Consider the following 7,843-nt stretch of genomic DNA (forward strand, 5'->3'; position numbering starts at 1 on the left):
TGCCTGCGCGCAGAACTGCACCGGGAGCTGCCGCCACTGCCAGCCTAAGCCGCCACAGGCGCCTAGTCCGCATTCCCCGCCCTGCAACAGCCTCTGTCGCTGCGCGCTCCCTCTATTTCTTGAGCTAAAATACTAAGAGCAAATATAGAATATGTTTCATGAAATTGATAAAATTGCACAGTACTGTAGATTTTTATATTTGTGTATCCAAGACTTTGGAAATGCTGACCCATACCTAATGAGTTCTACATGTGACTTTTTAATTGGGAGGATATCATGAGTTTTAAATACTTTTGATTATAAAATTCTTATGTGTTTTTCCTTCTCTTAGAATTAATTATAGATACTACCATGCAAAGGTTAAAGAGGAACCTTTTATATCACTGGTTCATGCCTCAAAATATTAACAGGTAAGTGGTAAGATTCAAATGTACTGAATTTTAAGCATAATTCTCAGCCTTTGTGTACTTGCATAATAAATGTAAATTATATGTAAATCATTTCGGCCAACTCACAATTTAAAGATGTGTAAACCTGTAATTTATTTATTTACTTATTTTTTTGGTTTGGGATAAGGCTTTATTTTTTTTTAATTTCTTTATTGATTAAGGTATTACATATGTGTCTTTATCCCACCATAACCCCTGTAATTTCTTTAAAAAAAACTACAGCGTAGACAGTGTGCCAGTAATAATATGCATGTGCCAGTCATGGTCACTTTAAGCTTCTCTAGGGTTGCCCCAATGGAGAATACTTTGTCCAGGAGTGGTGACAGTTTTCTAGAGATGGCCACTGCAAGGGCTTCAGTGTCCCATTTTGATCAACATCTGAAGCATCGTTAATTACCCAGTGAAGGTCACAAATGGATTTTTATTAGTGAGATTAGTGGCTTACAAATCAGCATGATGGTTGTTAGAAACATTTGAATATTCAAGATCTGTGATTTGCATAAAATAATTAATAATAATAACTCTCTTAAAGGTTGTAATGATGACCAATTGAGGTATACTTGTGAAGCATCAGGACAATATCTGGCAATAAGTAAATACTATTTAAATATTTGTTAAATGAACTACTACTTCTATGATATTCTTTCTATAATTCTGGGAAATTTATCTTTATTATTTTTAAAACATTTCCTCTTTCCCATTTTCTTTTTTCCATTTATTCTTAGATGTCTATAATCCAGGTGTTAGATGTCTCTTTTTATCCTTCATGTCAACTGGCTTTTCTTTTGTACCTTCTCTCTCTTTATTCTTTTCTAGTATTTTTTGTGAAAGTTTCTGTATAACTTTATTTCTCATGCCTATTTAAAAATCTTGGTTGGTATGTCCCAATCGTTCTGCTTCAGATGGTTTATGTTGTTCAGTTGTTTTTTCCCTTTTCCAGTAAGTGTACTCCTCCAGTATCTAATTATTTGACTTGTGAGTTCACATTCCTTGTGGCTATTAGCCACTCTGTCTGGTAACTTATATTAAGGAAAGGGCTGAAATTATGTTTGTTGTCTCAGCATAGTTACTAACAGTGCGTCTGTTCACTTAAAAAAAATGTCCCTGCTTGGGTGAGGTATTATATAAGTCATCCTCATTAAAAGGTAGGATGTAAAGTGTGTTTTTCTCAGTAAGTTTAAAATAAGAGGAGGTGATGAGCTTGGGGACAATAAAGTCTCAGGAACCACAAAGCATTGTGACTAGGCCACTCCTCTAGTCATGGTATGGCACTTTAAGCTCCAGGGCAAAGCAGCACTGGAGGAGGCAGTCCTAGGTTGTCACCTGGGGTTTAGGAGATTGGTGGGTAAAGGAGTGAAGACCCAAGGATTGCTCTTCAGTCCTTTCCTGTTTTTATCAGCTAACCTAATGCTTCCCTAATTTTATCCTAACTACTAGTACATCCAGTTGCTACTGGTTTCTACTGAGAAAGGTAGTGATTGTCTCTAAGAAACTCAGGAGAAAAGCAAGGACAGAATTTAAAATTTTCCTTCCCACGGAGCCCCTGGCAAATCTTTTCCACAGTCTGTCCACTGGTTAGTTTTGCCAGGAAATGATGATAGCGCATCACTTTGGTGAGAATCTTTATGCGTTTTTGAAATTTAAGTATGTGTCAGTTTATCTGTCAAATACTAATTTTTTCCTCATAACATTTGGTGAAGAAGGCAGGCTGCCTAAAAAACCAATAATATTTGTAAGTGAATATTCAGCATGACTTTATAAAGCTGACAGATGTAAAGTACATTTTCATGTGTCTTATTTTATACATGAGGAAATTAAATTGTAGAGAGATTAAATTTCCCAATTGGTGGAAAGTCTTGATTTTGGATGATATAACCAGGTATCTTTTTTGAAATAAATTCAAAGAAAAAGAAACCATTCTGAACACATGCTTTACTTTCAGTTCAGAAAAATATTTTTTTAAAAATATATTTTTATTCATTTTAGAGAGAGAGAAACATCAATGTGAGAGAAACATCGATTGGACAGGAATTGAACCCGCAACCTAGGTATGTGCCCTGCCTGGGAATCGAACCCACGACCTTTCAGCATGGGATGATGCTCCAGCCAACTGAGCAACACTGACCAGAGCGAGAAATATCTTTTAAAATTAATTTAGGCCATCCTTGACCTCCCTTCTTGTTTCTTCTCCAACAAATGGTAACCAGGGACTAGCCCTTGACATTGCAATCAATATTCATTGTTCTGGCATTTTCTTTTCTTTTTCTGTATCCCTTTATTAGCACATGGATTCACCTCCCGATCACTACATTCTCAGATCTCTTTCATGTTTCCCAAATAGATTTCAGAGTGTGTGGAACAGTTGACAAAATGGGAAAGAAAACAGGTTTAATCATGACTGCTACACACACACACACACACACACACACACACACACACACACACACGGCTCAGAGGCTGTCTCAGAGGTCTCAATGCTATATACACTGAAACTGGTTTGTTAGTTTCTGTCATATTTCCTCATGATTTTACTTTTCATGTCCTGAAATTCCATGAAGAAAAATAACTTGATTGCCTTCCAAAATGTCTGACTACTTTTGTATGTTTTTTACCCTTTAGCAAAGTTATGGATGTCTCTTTAGGGTCCTTTGACAACAAGGACAACAAGGGGTGAGTTGTGTGATTTTTGTGGTGAAAGGTATTTGGATCACCCATGGCAATTAGAGGTTTCCATAAGAGACTGTAAGCTTCTGTAGATAACTTTCTTTTGGGGTCTATGTGGAAAAAACAAGAGCAGGTCCTAAGAGGGAAACTTCCTATTCATAGAATGTGACCTTTGGTAGGTAGTAGCCTCTTGGAAACTCTCCGAATGTCTGTGTGAGGCTCTACTAGAGGGGCCAGGAGAGGGAGAATCTATGTGTCGTAAGGAGGAAGTAGCAGTAGATAGGGGGCCGTGAAGCTCTCAAAAGGAAAGACTGGAGCTGAGAGACCTTGGCTCTATCCCTCACCCTCCAGAGCTGTTACCACCTAACCCTGGTGTCACAAATGCAGCATCACCATCATGTTGGAGGGAGCCCGGGGCTCAGTCTTGCAGTTATTTGAACCCAACTGAGGAACAGAAAGGACATGCATGATACATGCATGTAAGGATGCTGTGAAGGGTCTTGATAATCAGGAAATTAGAAGAGGCTAGAACAATGCATACCTATAAGCAGAATTTAACTTTTGAAGTAAATTCACCTCAATGCATTTATACCTGAGAGTTTGGCTTCACAGTAAAGAATTGTCCTTGTCATGATTCATTAGGTTTTTTGACAGACCTAAGATCTTCATTACAAAAATATAAAGCCTGATTTCTAGGGAAAATTGCAATGTTGAAATATGTAATTAATTTAGATATAGATTTTAGAGTTCAACCAGTTTTTAGATTGAAGACTACTTGTAACTAATTTCAAACAAAAGTGTAATTTTTGAAGTCACTTGAAATCTGATCATCTATGTTTTAACTCCTTAGAAATGACCCAAAGGAACTGACATCAGTAATCTGTGATAAAACTATCAATAAAAGGTGAGGTATATACTGAGAGGGGATGGGGTGGAGAAATTCAGACTTATCCATGGCAATACAGAAATTTCTGTACAATGATCTAAAATCATTTCTAAAATGTTAGGACTTTTATTATTATTATTATTATTATTATTATTATTATTATTAATTATTGATTTCAGACAGGAAGAGAGAGGGAGAGAGAGGTAGAAACAGCAATGATGAGAGAGAATCATTGATTGGCTGTCTCCTGCACTCCCCCTCCTGGGGACCGAGCCTGCAACCTGGGCATGTGCCCTTAATCAGGATGGAACCCAAAACCCTTCAGTCCACAGGCTGACAGCTATATCCACTGAGCAAAACCAGCTAGGGCTAAAATGTTAGGACTTCTAATAAGCTATTTCATGGGCAAAAGTATGAAACACAGAGTTTATTCTTGTATTATTTATAATTATTATTTATAATTATTACTTTCCACACAAACAACTGTAAACCTACTTTTTCCCTACCTTGTATATTTTGACCAAGGAATTACTTTGGTTGAAGTAAATTAATCACATTACTATTCCTTGTAAGAATTCTCTAATGATATGTTTTTCCCTTTGTTGGTATTTAAAGTAAAATAGAACAACTCTCCGGGCCAGATGATGGTGATGAAGACTTTGACTTTCCTCATTCATATGAGTAAGTGAGTTTGAAGTTTGGAAGGAGGGAACCATCGATGGGCTTATGCTGAGGTAAAAAGAAAATGTAAAAGTATGGAAAGATAAAATGTTTGAGGGAAAAGTACACAGTAAATCACTCTAATTTAATTTACAGAAAAGTAGCACATTTATCACAATTAAATATTCTAGTTTGAAAATGTAAACATAACCTTAGTAGAGTGCAATTGTATTACAGTCCCTTTCTTAATGGAGAAATGCAAAATGCTACTTACTCTGCAATTGTGTTCCTTTCTCATTTTTCCTGGATATATATTCTGGTTCTGGGTTTTGTTGATTATGAGCCAAAGGGACTGTTAGCAAAAGTGAGCATGGTTTTTTTTGCTCACTGGAATTTTATTTATTTATATACTTGTTTGTTTGTTTAAAGGATTGAACTATATTAATAGAAAGACTTTCATTACCTAGAACAGGTATTGACAAACTTTTTCTGAAAAGGACCATCTTTGTGGATCACCCATATAGACTCTACTCTCATACAACCTTGATATTTAGCATGAGAGCAGTGCAGACAGTATGTAAACAAATGGCTGTATTCCAATAAAACGTGACTTTCCCAAAAATCTGGCAATCTGGTTTGGGCCAAGAACCACAGTTTACCATCACCTGCTCTAGACAATTTACTTATGGACATCTCTGTGGAAACCCTAGGGCTTTCCCAGGCACCCTTTGAAAATTATTCAAAGATTTTTTCTAAGAACTATTTATTATTATTATTTTTCAATAACTGATACTGTTTTAGGCACTGGAGATACAATTACCAAAATGGACAAAATTTTCTTTTTTCATAATGTTTGTATTATTGTTGTGAAGACAGACCATAAGAATATTAAGTAAATAACACAGTAAGTGATACGATGGTTGGTGCAATAGAGATCATTAAGAATAGGGCAAGGGAAATGGAGGAGGATGCAATTTTGATATTGGGAAAACTAGATAATCACTTGGGAGAAAAGTAGGTTCCTACATTTTATACCTTAATACAAAATAAATTCTGAACAGATGTCTTCCTTAAGTGTAGGAAATAAATTCAAAACATAGAAGAAAAAGTTTTGGTGAATACATTAAAATAGCAGGGCAGGGGAGTTAGAGAGCAACCAAAGGACTTGTATGCATGTATATTAGCATATCCAATGGACACAGGCACTGAGGCAGTGGGGGTTTGCCTGGGGTGGGAATGGCTGGGGTGGGGGGAGTTGTCAATTGGGGAAAAAGAAGACAAATGTAAAACTTTAGACAATAAAAAAATTTCCTTAAAAAAATAGCAAGTAGAGAAAGACTTTCTACATATGACATGAAAGACATTTAAACAAAAATAGATACATTCAATTGCATGAAGATTTATAAACTTCCATATAGTGAAAAGCTAGACAGCTGCTAAAAATTACTTGCACTGTATATAATGCAAAAAGGATTGATATGTTTAACTTTTCAATTCAATGACAGATATAAACACTCCAATTTGAAATGGGTAAAGGTCTTTTTGTTTGTTTTTTAATATGTTTTTATTGATTTCAGAGAGGGAGAGAGAGATAGAAACGTCAATGATGAGAGAAAATTATTGATTGGCTGCCTCCTGCACACCTCCCACTGGGAACCAAGCCTGCAACCAAGGCACGTGCCCTGACCGGGAATTGAACCAATGACCTCCTGGTTCATAGGTCGATGCACAACCACTGAGCCGCACTGTAGGGCAAGGTAGTTTTTAAACAATGAAATACAAGTACTATGAAAAATATAAACAAAAGTATCTCAAAGAAATGTGCATTAGAAAAGCATATTTACTAATATTGAAAATATCAATGATGGCTAGGATGGTAGGAAGGAAATACATGCTTTTGAATCTTGACATGGGGAGGCATGTCAATATCAATAGTTTCACAAGTATTCCGTTTGACACAGACAATGCATCCTATATAATAAAAGGCTAATATGCAAATAGACCAAATGGTGGAACAACCGAACAACTGAACAACCGAACAACTGAACAACCGGTCGCTATGACATGCGCTGACCACCAGGGGGTGCGCACGGAACATGGTGGGGGTTGGCCATGGCGGGATAGTGAAGCAGGTCAGCGGGGGCGCCAGACCAAGGCAGGGTGCCGATCGCTGTCATTGGGGTGAGCCTCTGGTGGTTACTGAAAATTCTTTGCTCCTGCACACCTCGGTCCCACCTGGTGCTCACACCCACCACCGGCGCTGGAGCCACCGCTTGCACCTGCTGCCGGTGCCCAGCACTGGTCCCGATCGCTTGGTGCCGTTAGTGGGTGCAACCGGTGGCTGCCGGCCCCGATTGCCCCTAAGGGCTTCTCCACCTCCCCCTCTTCCTGAGGGGCGATTGGAGAAGCAGCTGCTGGCTCGCACTGCTGATGGCACCAGCCCCGCTAGCACCCGCTGGTGCAGGCCCCAATCGCTCCGCACCATCAGCAGGTGAGAGTGGGTCAGTGCAGTCAGTGCGTGGGAGCGGTGGTGGGCAGACAGGGGACCAGGGGCCATGGCAGGAGGGGCCAGGCATGGGCATGAAGGATGGGCCGAGACTCACCCCTGTGCCCACCGCAGCCTCGTGGCCCACAGTTCCTTTCAAGGTGCATGAATTTGTGCACTGGGCCCTTATTAGCTAATAAACAGATGTATAATTTAATTAAGTGGCAGAGTGAACGCTTCATTGATGGACTATGATGAAATAAATAATAGAAAATGAAAATTCATGGGTAATTTGAAGAACTATTTGTATTCATTAGTTGCTTCACTTATCTTAACGAGGTAAAAAGTAGCATGTTGCTAGGTTTGTATCTCTCCTGATCCTCCTTTCACAGATACATTAGGAAGTAATGATGACTTTTGTTTAAAAATACAAAGTTGTATTCTGAGTGTATCATCTGTGCAAGGCACTCTGCCCTGCTCTGGATATGCCATAAGAAAGAAGAAACAATCCCTGTTATCTTAGCTCAGGATGCAGGTGGCACCCTTGGAGGGGGAGAGTTGTGGGTTTTTGTTTTTAAAGACTTTATATTTTATTTTTTTTAATCCTCAATAGAAGATATTTTTACATTGATCTTTAGAGAGAGTGGAAGGAAGGTAGGGAGGGAGGGAGAAAGACAGAGAGAGAAACATCGATATGAG

The sequence above is a fragment of the Myotis brandtii genome, unplaced genomic scaffold (assembly GCF_000412655.1).
Source record: "Myotis brandtii unplaced genomic scaffold, ASM41265v1 scaffold500, whole genome shotgun sequence".
NCBI classification, from domain to species: Eukaryota; Metazoa; Chordata; class Mammalia; order Chiroptera; family Vespertilionidae; genus Myotis; species Myotis brandtii.